At 44.6% G+C, this 12,816-nt stretch overlaps 1 protein-coding gene across 3 annotated transcripts in view; it reads right to left on the bottom strand.

Annotated features, from left to right (window-relative positions):
- The window catches only part of fbxl6 (F-box and leucine-rich repeat protein 6), an 84,835-nt gene that overhangs the window by 42,729 nt on the left and 29,290 nt on the right, over window positions 1-12,816 (bottom strand). The window contains exon 1 of one of the 3 annotated variants that reach the window (XM_078536214.1): window positions 5,266-5,727. The exons of 1 other annotated variant lie outside the window; for it this stretch is intronic. The gene's annotated coding sequence lies outside the window, so the exon portion shown is untranslated. Of the gene's footprint in view, window positions 1-5,126; window positions 5,182-5,265; window positions 5,728-12,816 lie in introns of those variants that run through there. One more of the 3 variants, XM_078536215.1, reaches the window with a different exon arrangement.

Raw genomic sequence — 12,816 nt, 5'->3', positions numbered from 1 at the left:
CAGGAACAGTTCCCTTCTACCCCAGTTCTGGTGCCGGTGGCCCACGAACTGAAATCCATTCCTCCCATGCCAATCTCTGAGCCATGCATTTAGCTCCTTGACTTTATTTACCCAATGCCAGTTTGCCCGTGGCTCAGGTAGTAATCCTAAGATTATTACCTTGGAGGTTCTGCTTTTTAATTTAGCTCCTAGCTGTTCAAATTCTTTCAGCAGAACCTCGTTTCTAGTCCTATCAATGTCGTTGGTACCAATGTGGAAGACAACAACTGGATCCCTCCCCTCCCACTCCAAGTTCCTCTCCAGCCTTTGGGAGATGTCCTTAACCCTGGCAGGCAACACAGCTTTCGGGACTCATGCTCACGGCTGCAGAGAACTGTATCTACCCCCTTAATTATACTGGCCCCTGCTATGCTGCCATTTCCTCCCCCCACTTGAATGGCTCCCTGTACCTCGGTGCTGTGGTCAGTTCGCTCATCCCTCCTGCAGTCCCCGATCTCTCCCACACAGCTTGCAAGAACCTTGTAACTGTTGGACAGTTGCAGGGGCCGAGGCTCCTCGAACACTACCCACTGGGTCCCCACACCTACTTCACCTACAGTCACACCCTCCTGTCCAATTCGACCAACCTTTCTTTGTAAGATAACAACCACAGCCCCACCCCGCCCCCCAAATCCCAGGTATCAGTTGAGTGAACCTTCTCTGAACTGCTTCTAATGCTTTAATATCCTTTCTTAAATAAGGAGACCAAAACTGTACACAGTATTCTAGATGTGGTCTCACCAACACCTTGTAGAACTGTAGAAAAACATCCTTACTTTTATATTCCAATGCCCTTACAATAAACAAAATTCTATTTGCCTTCCTACTGACTTGATGTACCTGCATACTAACTTTTCCTGATTCATGTACCAAGACACCCAGATCCCTCTGTACCTCAAAGAGTTCTGCAATATCGCTCCATTTAAGTAATATGCTGTGTTTCTTCCTGCCATACTGGACAAGTTCACATTTTCCCACAGTATACTCCATCTGCCAAATGTTTGCCCACTCACTTAACCTATCTACTTCCCGTTGCAGACTCCTCATGCCCTCTTCACAACTTACTTTCCTACCTATCTTTGTGTCATCAGCAAATTTAGCAACTGTACATTTGGTCGCTTCATCCAAGTCTTTTATATAAATTGTAAATAGTTGAGGCCCCAGCACGGATCCGTGGCACACCACTCATCACATCTTGCAGCAAAAAAGACCCATTTATCCTTACAATCTGCTTCCTGTTAGCTAAACAATCCTCTATCCATGCTAATATGTTACCCGTCTTATTCTGTGTAGTAACCTTTGATGTGGCACCTTGTTAATTCCTTCAAGTACAGCACATCCTTTATCCACACTGCTTGTTACTGCTTCAAAGAACTCCAATAAATTAGTTAAACATGATTTCGCCAAACCATGTTGACTCTGCATGACTGCATTGAGATTTTCAAAGTGTCCCGCTATAACCTCCTTAATAATAGATTCTAGCAATTTCCCCACGACAGATGTTAAGCTAACTGGCCTGCAGTTTCCTGCTTTCTGTCTCCTTCCTCTCTTGAATAGAGGAATCACATTGGCTATTTTCCAATCTGATGGGACCTTTCCAGAATCTAGGGAATTTAAAACCAATACATCTGCTATTTCAGCAGCCACTTCTTTTAAGACCCTAGGACAGAGTCCATCAGGACCTGGGGGCTTGTCAGCTTTTAGTTCTAGTAATTTTCTCAGTATTCTTTCCCTGGTGATTGTAACTGTTTTAAGTTCCTCCTTCCCTTTCATCTCCTGATTCACAATTATTTCTGGGATGTTATCTGTATCCTCCACAGTAAAGACAGATACAAAATATCTGTTCAATTTATCTGTCATTTCCTTACTTTTCATTATTAATTCCCCATTCTCACTCTAGAGGACCAACGCTCATTTTACTTACTCTCTTTTTTAAATGCCTGTAGAAATTTTTACTATGTTTTTACATTTCTAGCTAGCTTTCTCTCACTTTAATTTCTCCTTTATTATTATCGTTTAGTCATTCTTTGCTATTCTTTATATTCTGTCCAATCTTCTGTCCTGTAATTCATCTTTGCAGAATTATACGCTTTTCCTTTCAATTTGATCTTTAGCTTCTTTAGTTAGCCATGGATGATGTGCCCTTTTCCTAGAGTCTTTCTTTCTCATTGAAATGTATTCTACGTATTCTAAAATATCTCTTAAATGTCTGCCACGGCATTTCTATTTACCTATCCCTTAACCTAATTTCCCAGCTCACTTTGGCCAGCTCTGTCATCATACCTCATAACTTCCCTTATTTACATTTAAAACACTTGCCTTAGATCCACTCCTCTCTCTCCCTCAAACTGAATCTGAAATTCTATCATATTAAGCTACCTAGGGGCACCTTCACTATGAGGTCATTAACTAATCCCTGTCTCATTGCACATTACCAGATCTGGAATAGCCTGCTTTCTGGTTGGTGCTAAAATGTGCTGCTCTAAGAAATGGTTCTGAAAACACTATGAACTCAACTGTAACCTTTATATAATTCTAAAATCCTGGGGTCTGCCACTGGGAACAATCTTTCCGTCACTTGTTGACCATTACCCTTTGCTTCCTGCCACTGATTAATTTTGGACCCAACTTGCCACTTTCCCTTGGATGCCACAGATTTTACTTTTCCAACCAATCTGCTACGTGGGACCTTGTCAAAAGCCGTGCTAAAATCTGTGTACACTACATCAAATGCACTATCCTCACAGACCCTCGTTATCCCCTAAAAAAAAAATTCAATTAAGTTAGCCACACATGACCTGTCCTCAATAAATCCATGTTGACTGTCCTTGATATCGTTCCCGAGTCCCGGGAGAAGCTCACCAGGATCACTGCACCAGTCACAATAAAGTGGTGCAGCCTCCTTCAAAAGCAAATGCATATCAGAGGAGAGAGAAAACGCAAGGAGAGGAAAAATCACGAGCCAGCAGCTGACCCAAGACTCAATCGTCTGTGGTATCCTGCCCTATTTGCAGAAGAACCTTCCAGGCACCTTAGTAGTCACCTATGTGCCCACCATAACCTCACCAAACACCCCAGCTGAGGAATATGGTTATCTTCACCTCAAAGAGTGAACAACAATCCACACTTTTCTAAATGATAACTTATACTGACCCTCAAAATTTTTTGCAATATTTTGCCCACCACTGAGGTAAGGCTGACTGGCCTGTAATTGTTAGGTGAATCTCGTCCTCCCTTTTTAAACACACAATATAATATGCCATCCTTACTCGTCCTAGCCTACATGTGACTACACACCAGAGAAATGTGGTTAATTCTTTTAACTGCCCTCTGAAATGGGCTAGCAAGCCACTCAGTTAAAAACAATTTGAGACGGTCAATTGATGGTGGCCCTGTCAGTGGCGCCACATCATGCGCATAAAATGGATGAATCTATAATGCTGCTTCATTCAACAACCATAATCCACTTGCCATGTTGAGATAAGTTCATAAGCCCATTCAGATCAGGATTCAATCAAAGTTGCCAATTATGGTTCAACATATTCCACGAGTTTTCATCATTCACATGACCACGTCTCCAATTGCATATTATTATCTAAAACCATTAAACAGCCTGCTCTCTCCAATATTTTTACAACAAAAGTATTCAAGTAGAATAGAAAAAAAAACAATTGTTATTAATGTCCCTCTGATTTAACCAGGGTTGCTCACAGCAGTATCCAGGAGATCAATCTTTAATTCCTGGAGATTCCAGGGCACTCCCAGAGGGTTGACAACCCTAGTGATAGCATGTTAAAGCAGGTGGGTGGGTTTTTAAGAAAGTCTCCAAAGAAGCACTAGGAATGATAGTATAGCAATTATGTTACTGGACTAGTACAACTTGGACTAATGATTCAAAGACTAAACTTCAAAACGCACCATGCCAGCTAAGGAATGTAAGTTAAATTAATTTGGAATAAAAGGCTATTATCAGTGATGGTGACATGACAACCAAACTGTTGTTAAAAAAAAGCTATCACTAATAGTCAAGGAAGAAAATCTCACATTCTTTGCCAGTCTGGCCTACATGTGACTCCAGATCCAAAGCAACCTGGTTGGCACTTCACTGCCCTCTAAAATGGCCTAACAAGACACTGAAAGGCAGGTTAGGGGCAATCAATAAATCCTAGCCTTGCTAGTAACATGACATCTAATAAATAAAAGGAAAATGGTTGTTCATTTTAGAACCCCTTCTCCTCCCAACCCCCGCCATCCAGAACGACCCAACTACATTCACACTGCTAGGAATCCTGCAACGAATAACTCACCTCCTGACTCCCCAAAGCCTGCCCACCATCTATAAGGTACAAGTCAGGAATGTGATGGAACATTCCCCACTTGCCTGGATGAGTGCAGCTCCCACAACACTCAAGAAGCTAGACACCGTCCAGGACAAATCAGCCCGCTTGATTGGCACCACATCCACAAACATTCACTCCCTCCTCCACCACCAACGCACAGTAGCAGCAGTATGTACCATCTACAAGATACACTGCAGGAATTTACCAAGGCTCCTTAGACAGCACCTTCCAAACCCACAGCCACTACCACCTGGAAGGACAAGGGCAGCAGATAGATTTGAACACCACCACCTGGAGGTTCCCCTCCAAGTTACTCACCACCCTGACTTGGAGAAATGCTGGTCCAGCCAGAGAAGCCCACAACCCGTGAATTAATATTTTTTAAAAACTAGCAACATCCACATTCCTGCAGAGCAGGAGGGAACAACAAAATGGGGATCTCCTCCCAAACACCAGTGGACAGAGGCAGGGCAGGAACCATGGCATCCAACCAGAGCCAGTAGCCCTGGCATTTTACCAGGCACAGGGGGTGGAGTAACCATGAATCCAAATGGGCACAGGGGCAGAAACCACAGCATCCAAATGGGCACAGGGGCAGGAACCACAGCATCCAAATGGGCACAGGGGCAGGAACCATGGCGTCCAAGCATGAGGGCGGTAACAAGGCCTAATTACATGGCCCTGTCTCTATTTTAACTCTATCTGCACCGCTCCTCCACCTCGGCCTCGCCCTGCTGGCCTACTCACCTCCTATCCCTCACACCGCTGCCGCCATCTTAGTCGCGCTCACGCGAATTTAATCACTGGCACCAAGACCCGCCCTCGCCTCACGCCAATTGGCTGTTTTGCCGCCGCCGCTTTAAACAGGGGAAGCGGCGGTACTCACCATCTATTGGTCCAGGGCTCCTGTCAATCACAATACGCCAGCGGCTGCTCCGCGATCAAAGCTGGGTCGACGCCTGCGTCGCTCTTCGTCCCGTAATCTTAAAGGCAACGTTTTAAAAGGGGAGGGGACAACGACCAAGGCCACTGATTTTTTAACTGGCAGAAATTTCATTTTTAAGGACATTTAAAAAAAATATGTTATTTTTATTTTGCGTTAAATGCGTGGCACAAAGCAAAATGCTGACGTTTATTTTTGTACAGCCGCTGCTCATTTGCATAGACAGCTGCTGCTGGAAGAATTTTTAAAGCCTCAACCAATGCATTTGACTGCATTATTTAATTTATTATTTTGTTTTGACTTTTTGACACCTCAAGCTCTAAAATTCCTTACCAATGTGGGCCTTCAGCCATTCTGAAATTGTAATAGTAGCAGATGATTTGTAAGCAATTAATGAGATAGGTGGACAGCTGATAGTCTACATAAAATCTCATAGAGTCATGGAGGTCTACAGCACAGGAAAAGGCCCTTCGGCCCATCGAGTCTGCGCCGGTCAAACAAGTACCTAACTATTCTAATCCCATTTTCCAGCACTAGGCCCATAGCCTTGTATGCCATGGCATCTCAAGTGTACATCCAAATACTTCTTAAATGTTATGAGGGTTTCTGGCTCTACCACCCTTTCAGGCAGTGAGTTCCAGATTTCCACCACCCTCTGGGTGAAAATATTCTTCCTCACATCCCCTCTAAACCTTAAATCTATGCCCCCTGGTTATTGATCCCTCCACCAAGGGGGAAAAGCTCCTTCTTTTCTACCCTATCTATAGCACAGAAAGTGGCGATTCGGCCCAACTGGTCTATGCTGGTAGAAAGACTGTATGAGAAGGACGGACCATCTGTGGCTAACTAAGGAAGTTAATGGCAGTATCAAATTGAAAGGAAAGGCATACAATGCTGCAAAGATTAGTGGTAGGTCGGAACATTGGGAAAATTTTAGAAACCAGCAAAGGATGGCGAAAACAATAAAGAGGGATAAGTTAGAGTATGAGAGGAAACTAGTAAGAAATATAAAAACAGACTGTAAGAGCTTCAACATATATAAAAAGGAAAAGAGTAGCTGAAGTAAGTGTTGGTCTCTTGGGTATTAATATTGGAAAACAAGGAAAAGGAAGAGACTAAACAAATATTTTGTATCTGTCTTCACAGTAGAAGTCACAAAAAGTATCCCAAGAAAAATAGAAAATCAAGGGGCAAAAGAGAGGATAAAATTTAAAACAATCACTGGACAAAAAGTACTAGGAAAACTAACAGGGCTAAAGGCTGACAAGTCCCCTGGGCCTAATGGACTGCATCCTGGGGTCTGAATTGAAGTGGCTGCAGAGGCAGTGGATGCATTGGTTGTAATCTTCCAAAATTCCCTAGATTCTGGAAGGGTCTAAGCGAATTGGAAAATCACAAATATTACACTTCTGTTCAAGAAAAGAGGGAGACTGAAAACAGGAAACTGTTGGCCAGTTAGCCTAACACCATTGGGAAAATGTTAGAATCAATTATTGAATCTGCTGCATCAAGGCATTTAGAAACTTGTAATACAATCAGGCAGAGTCAACATGGCTTTGAGAAAGGGGAATCATGTTTGATTAGAATTCTTTGAAGATGTAACAAGCAAATGGGATAAAGGGGAACCAGTAGATGTAGTGCATTTGGATTTCCAAAAGTCATTCAATAAGTTGCTAAGTAAAAGGTTTCTACACAAGATAAGAGCTCATGGTGTTAGGGATAATACAATAGCATGTACAGATTATTGGCTAACAAATAGGAAACAGAGAGATGAGAAAAATGGATCATTTTCAGGTTGGCAAACTACAACTAGTAGAATGCCACAGAGATCAATGCTGGGGCCTCAACTATTTACAATCTATATGAATGACTTGGATGTAACCAAATTTGCTGACGATACAAAGATAGGTAGGAAAGTAGATTGTGAGGAGGACACAAGGGGCGGTAGCAGGCGGGAAAAAGGACATTTTACCCACCGGCCTCGATGGTGGGTTTTCATGCCGTATTGTCCCATTCCTGCCTCAGAAGTATAAAAGCAGACTGTAAATGCATCTACATGTATATAAAAAGGAAAGGAGTAGCTGAGTTAAGCTAAAAGCAAAATACTGCAGATTCCGGAAATCTGAAACAAGCACTCCTCATACAGCAGCTATTAGGGCCTCCCAAATGCACCTGCCTCGTCTGCTCAGTGCAATGCCAGCATCCTTGCCTTCGACGACCTCATCCTCATTATCCCCTTCGATGTCCTCCTCATTGGAGGATACGTGCAGCTCCTCCATCTCTTCCTCAGCCAGGTCCAACCACCGTTGCAGCCAGTTTGTGGAGCGCATAGCAAGCAACAATGATGTTAGTAGGTAAATTATTGGAAGGTGTTCTGAGAGATCGGATATATAATTATTTGGACAGCCAAGGGCTGATTAAGGATAGTCAGCATGGCTTTGTGTGTGGTAGGTCGTGTTTAACAAACCTTGTAGAGTTTTTCGAGGAGGTTACCAAGAAAGTAGATGAAGGAAAGGCTGTGGATGTTGTCTACATGGACTTTAGTAAGGCCTTTGACAAGGTCCCACATGGGAGGTTAGTTCAGAAGGTTCAGACACTTGGTATCCATGGAGAGGTTGTAAACTGGATTCGAAATTGGCTGTGTGGAAGAAGACAGAGAGTGGTAGTGGATGATTGCTTCTCAGACTGGAGGCCTGTGACTAGTGGTGTGCCTCAGGGATCTGTACTGGGACTATTGTTGTTTGTTGTCTATATCAATGATTTGGATGATAATGTGGTGAATTGGATCAGCAAGTTTGCTGATGACACTAAGATTGGAGGCGTTGTGGACAGCGAGGAAGGCTTTCAAAGCTTGCAGAGGGATCTGGACCAACTGGAAAAATGGGCCAGAAAATGGCAGATGGAATTTAATGCGGAAAAGTGTGAGGTGTTGCATTTTGGAAGATCAAACCAAGGTAGGACATACACAGTAAATGGTAGGGCACTGAGGAGTGCAGAGGAACAAAGGGATATGGGAGTTCAGATACATAATTCCCTGAAAGTGGCGTCACAGGTAGACAGGGTTGTAAAGAAAGCTTTTGGCATACTGGCCTTCATAAATCAAAGTATTGAGTATAGGAGTTGGGATGTTATGATGAGGTTGTATAAGACATTGGTGAGGCCAACTTTGGAGTATTGTGTGCAGTTCTGGTTGCCTAACTACAGGAAGGATATCAGTAAGATTGAGAGAGTGCAGAGAAGATTTACTAGGATGTTGCCGGGTCTTAAGGAGTTGAGTTACAGGGAAAGATTAAACAGGTTAGGACTTTATTCCTTGGAGCGTAGAAGAATGAGGGGACATATGATAGAAGTTTACAAAATTATGAGGGGTATAGACAGAGTAAATGCGAGTAGGCTCTTTCCACTTAGATTAGGAGAGATAAACACGAGAGGACATGGCTTTAGGGTGAAAGGGGAAAGGTTTAGGGGGAACATTAGGGGGAACTTCTTCACTCAGAGAGTGGTGAGAGTGTGGAACGAGCTGCCATCTGACGTGGTAAATGCGGGCTCACTTTTAAGTTTTAAGAATAAATTGGATAGATACATGGATGGGAGAGGTCTGGAGGGTTATGGACTAGGTGCAGGTCAATGGGACTAGCGGAATAATATTTCAGCACAGACTGGAAGGGCCGAATGGCCTGTTTTCTGTGCTGTAGTGTTCTATGGTTCTATGGTTCTATGACGTGCGGCACTCTCTGGGGACTGTATTGCAGTGCTCCACCAGACTGGTCGAGGCACCAGGACCTGATTTTTTAAATGCCTATCATTTGCTCCACCAAAGTCCGGGCCGTGGCATGAGCCTCGTTATACCGTCACCCTGCTGCAGTCTGAGGCCACTGCATGGGCATCATTATCTACATCCTCAGTGGGCAGCCCTTGTCCCCAAGGAGCCAATCCTGCAGCCTCTGTGGACCCTGGAAGATGCCAGGGAGCTGAGACCTGCCAAAGATGTAGAAACATTCACTGGGAATCATACGCAGCTGTAGGATGCATTTGTGGTGTTTGCAAACCAGTTGAACATTCAGTGAGTGGAAGCCCTTGCGGTTGACATAGTTGACTGCTTCTTGCCACAGAGATCTAAGTGCCACGTGGGGGCAGTCGATGGCACCCTACACCTGTGGAAAACTTGACATCTGGGCAAATCCCAGCCCTCTTGTTTCCTGGCTTTCCTGATCCGAGGCAAAATACACAAAGTTCTGCGCCTTCGCGAAGATGGTGTCCGTGACCTCCTGGATACATTTGTGCGTGGAGGCTTGCAAGATCCTGCATAGGTCACCTGTGGAGCCCTGGAATGAGCCACTGGCGTAAAAATTGAGCGCCGCAGTCACTTTCACAGCCACTTGCAGTGGATGCCCTCCATGTCCCCCGTGGCACCAAATCCTGCAGCAGGTGTCACATGTGACCAACCAGTACCCTTGACATGCGCAGTCTTCAGCGACGCTGGTTCTCGGTCATGTGCAGGAATGAGAGACACCGTCAATAAACTCAGGGTCTAGAGAGGCATCAACAAGCAACGGTTCACTGTGGATCTTCAGCTGCATCTGCAACAGGCCCTGCCACAGAATCACAGGATCATAGAATCACACAGTGCAGAAGAGGCCCTTCGGCCCATCAAATTTGCATCGACAGGTGAGAAACACCTGACCTACCTACCTAATCTCATTTACCAGCACTTGGCCCATAGCCTTTATTGTTATGACGTGCCAAGTGCTCATCCAGGTACTTTTTAAAGGATGTGAGGCAACCCGCCTCCACCACCCTCCCAGGCAGCGCATTCCAAACTGTCACCACCCTCCGGCTAAAAAAGATTTTCCTCACATCCCCCTTAAACCTCCTGCCCCTCATCTTGAACTTATGTCCCCTTGTGACTGACCCTTCAACTAAGCGGAACAGCTGCTCCCTATCCACCCTGTCCGTGCCCCTCATAATCTTGTACACCTCGATCAGGTCGCCCCTCAGTTTTCTCTGCTCCAACGAAAACAACCCAAGTCTATCCAAACTACCTTCATAACTTAAATGTTTCATCCCAGGCAACATCCTGGTGAATCTCCTCTGCACCCCCTCCAGTGCAATCACATCCTTCCTATAATGTGGCGACCAGAACTGCACACAGTACTCCAGCTGTGGCCTCACCAAGGTTCTATACAACACCAACATGACCTCCCTACTTTTGTAATCTATGCCTCGATTGATAAAGGCAAGTGTCCCATATGCCTTTTTCACCACCCCACTAACATGCCCCTCCGCCTTCAGAGATCTATGGACACACAGGCCAAGGTCCCTTTATCCCTCAGAACTTCCTAGTGTCATGCCATTCATTGAATACTTCCTTGTCAAATTACTCCTTCCAAAGTGTATCACCTCACAGTTTTCAGGGTTAAATTCCATCTGCCACTTATCTGCCCATTTGACCAACCCGTCTATATTTTCCTGTAGCCCAAGACACTCAACCTCACTATTAACCACCCAGCCAATCTTTGTGTCATCCACAAACTTACTAATCCTACCCCCCACATAGTCATCTATGTCGTTTATATAAATGACAAATAATAGGGGACCCAGCACAGATCCCTGTGGTACACCACTGGACACTGGCTTCCGGTCACTGAAGCATCCTTCTGTCATCACCCTCTGTCTCCTACAACTAAGCCAATTTTGAATCCACCTTATCAAATTACCCTGTATCCCTTGTGCATTTGCCTTCTTTATAAGTCTCCCATGTGGGACCTTGTCAAAGGCTTTGCTGAAATCCATATAAACTACATCAACCACATGACCCTCAGCTACACACCTGGTCACCTCCTCAAAAAATTCAATCAAATTTGTTAGGCATGACCTCCCTCTGACAAAGCCATGCTGACTATCCCTGATCAAACCTTGCCTCTCCAAGTGGAGATAGATTCTCTCCTTCAGAACTTTCTTCAATAGTTTCCCTACCACTGACGTGAGACTCACTGGCCTGTAGTTCCCTGGCTTATCTCTACAACCCTTCTTAAATAGCAGATCCATATTAGCTGTTCTCCAGTCCTCTGGCACCTCCCCCGTGGCCAGAGAGGAATTAAAATTTTGAGTCAGAGCCCCTGCGATCTCCTCCCTTGCCTCCTTCAGCAGTTTGGGACACAAAGCATCCGGACCAGGAGATTTGTCCACTTATAAGCCTGCCACCACCTCCAATACCTTGTCACTCCCTATATCAATTTGCTCAAGAACCTCGCAGTCTCTCTCCCCGAGTTCCATACCTTCATCCTCATTCTCTTGGGTGAAGACGGATGTGAAGTATTCATTCAACTCTCTACCGATGTCCTCTGGTTCCACCCATAGATTGCCCCCTTGGACCTTAATGGGCCCTACTCCTTCCCTGGTTATCCTCTTCCCATTAACATACTTATAGAATACCTTGGGATTTTCCCTACTTTTACCAGCCAGAGCTTTCTCATGTCCCCTCTTTGCTCTTCTAATTGCTTTCTTAAGCTACACCCTGCACTTTCTGTACTCCACTAATGCCTCTGCTGTTTTGCTTCCCTTATACCTGCTAAAAGCCTCTTTTCCTTCTCATCATATCCTGAATATCTCTGGTCATCCATGGTTCTCTGGGCGTGTTACTCCTTCCTATCACCCTAGAGGGAACATGTTGAGCCTGTACCCTCCCCATTTCCTTTTTGAACGTCCCCCACTGCTCCTCTGTAGATTTCCCCACAAGTAGCTGTTCCCAGTCTAGCTTGGACAGATCCTGCCTTATTTTACTAAAATGCTCTCTCCCCCAATCCAAAACATATTTTTGCAACTTGTCTATTTCTTTGTCCATGACAAGGTTAAATTGTACCATGTTGTGGTCACTATCACTAAAATGCTCCCCCACTACCACCTCAGCCACCTGTCCGGCTTCATTCCCCAGAATTAGGTCCAGCATTGCACCATCCCTTGTTGGACCCTCTACATATTGACCTAAAAAGTTCTTCTGTACACATTTCAAGAAATCCACTCCAACCAGGACCTTTACATTATGTCTATCCCAATTTGTGTTGGGAATGTTGAAATCACCTAATATAATTACCCTATTGTTATTGTTTTTACACACCTCCACAAATTGTGCACACATTTGCTCCTCAATTTCCCACTGGGTGTCGATAATAAACACCTAACAATGTGGCTTTTATCATTCCTAAGCTCTACCCACAAAGCTTCATTCGATGCCCCCTCCAAGATATTATCTCTCCTTAGTGCAGTAATAATGCAATGTCTCCTCCTCTTTTACCCCCTCCCCATTCTTGCCTGAAGATTCTTCATCCCAGAATGTTCTGCTGCCAATCCTGCCCCTCCCTCAACCACGTCTCTGTGATGGCTACTATATCACAATTCCACGTGTCAATCCTCACCCTTAACTCATCCGTTTTACCTGTAATACTCCTGGCATTAAAGTAGAGGCCACCCAACCTTGCCTTACTCCCTTGAAAC

Source organism: Cetorhinus maximus, chromosome 3, assembly GCF_964194155.1.
Source record: "Cetorhinus maximus chromosome 3, sCetMax3.hap1.1, whole genome shotgun sequence".
In the NCBI taxonomy this organism is placed as follows: domain Eukaryota; kingdom Metazoa; phylum Chordata; class Chondrichthyes; order Lamniformes; family Cetorhinidae; genus Cetorhinus; species Cetorhinus maximus.
The sequence above is the reverse complement of the archived record's forward strand: the minus strand, read 5'-3'. Positions and strand labels throughout refer to the sequence as shown.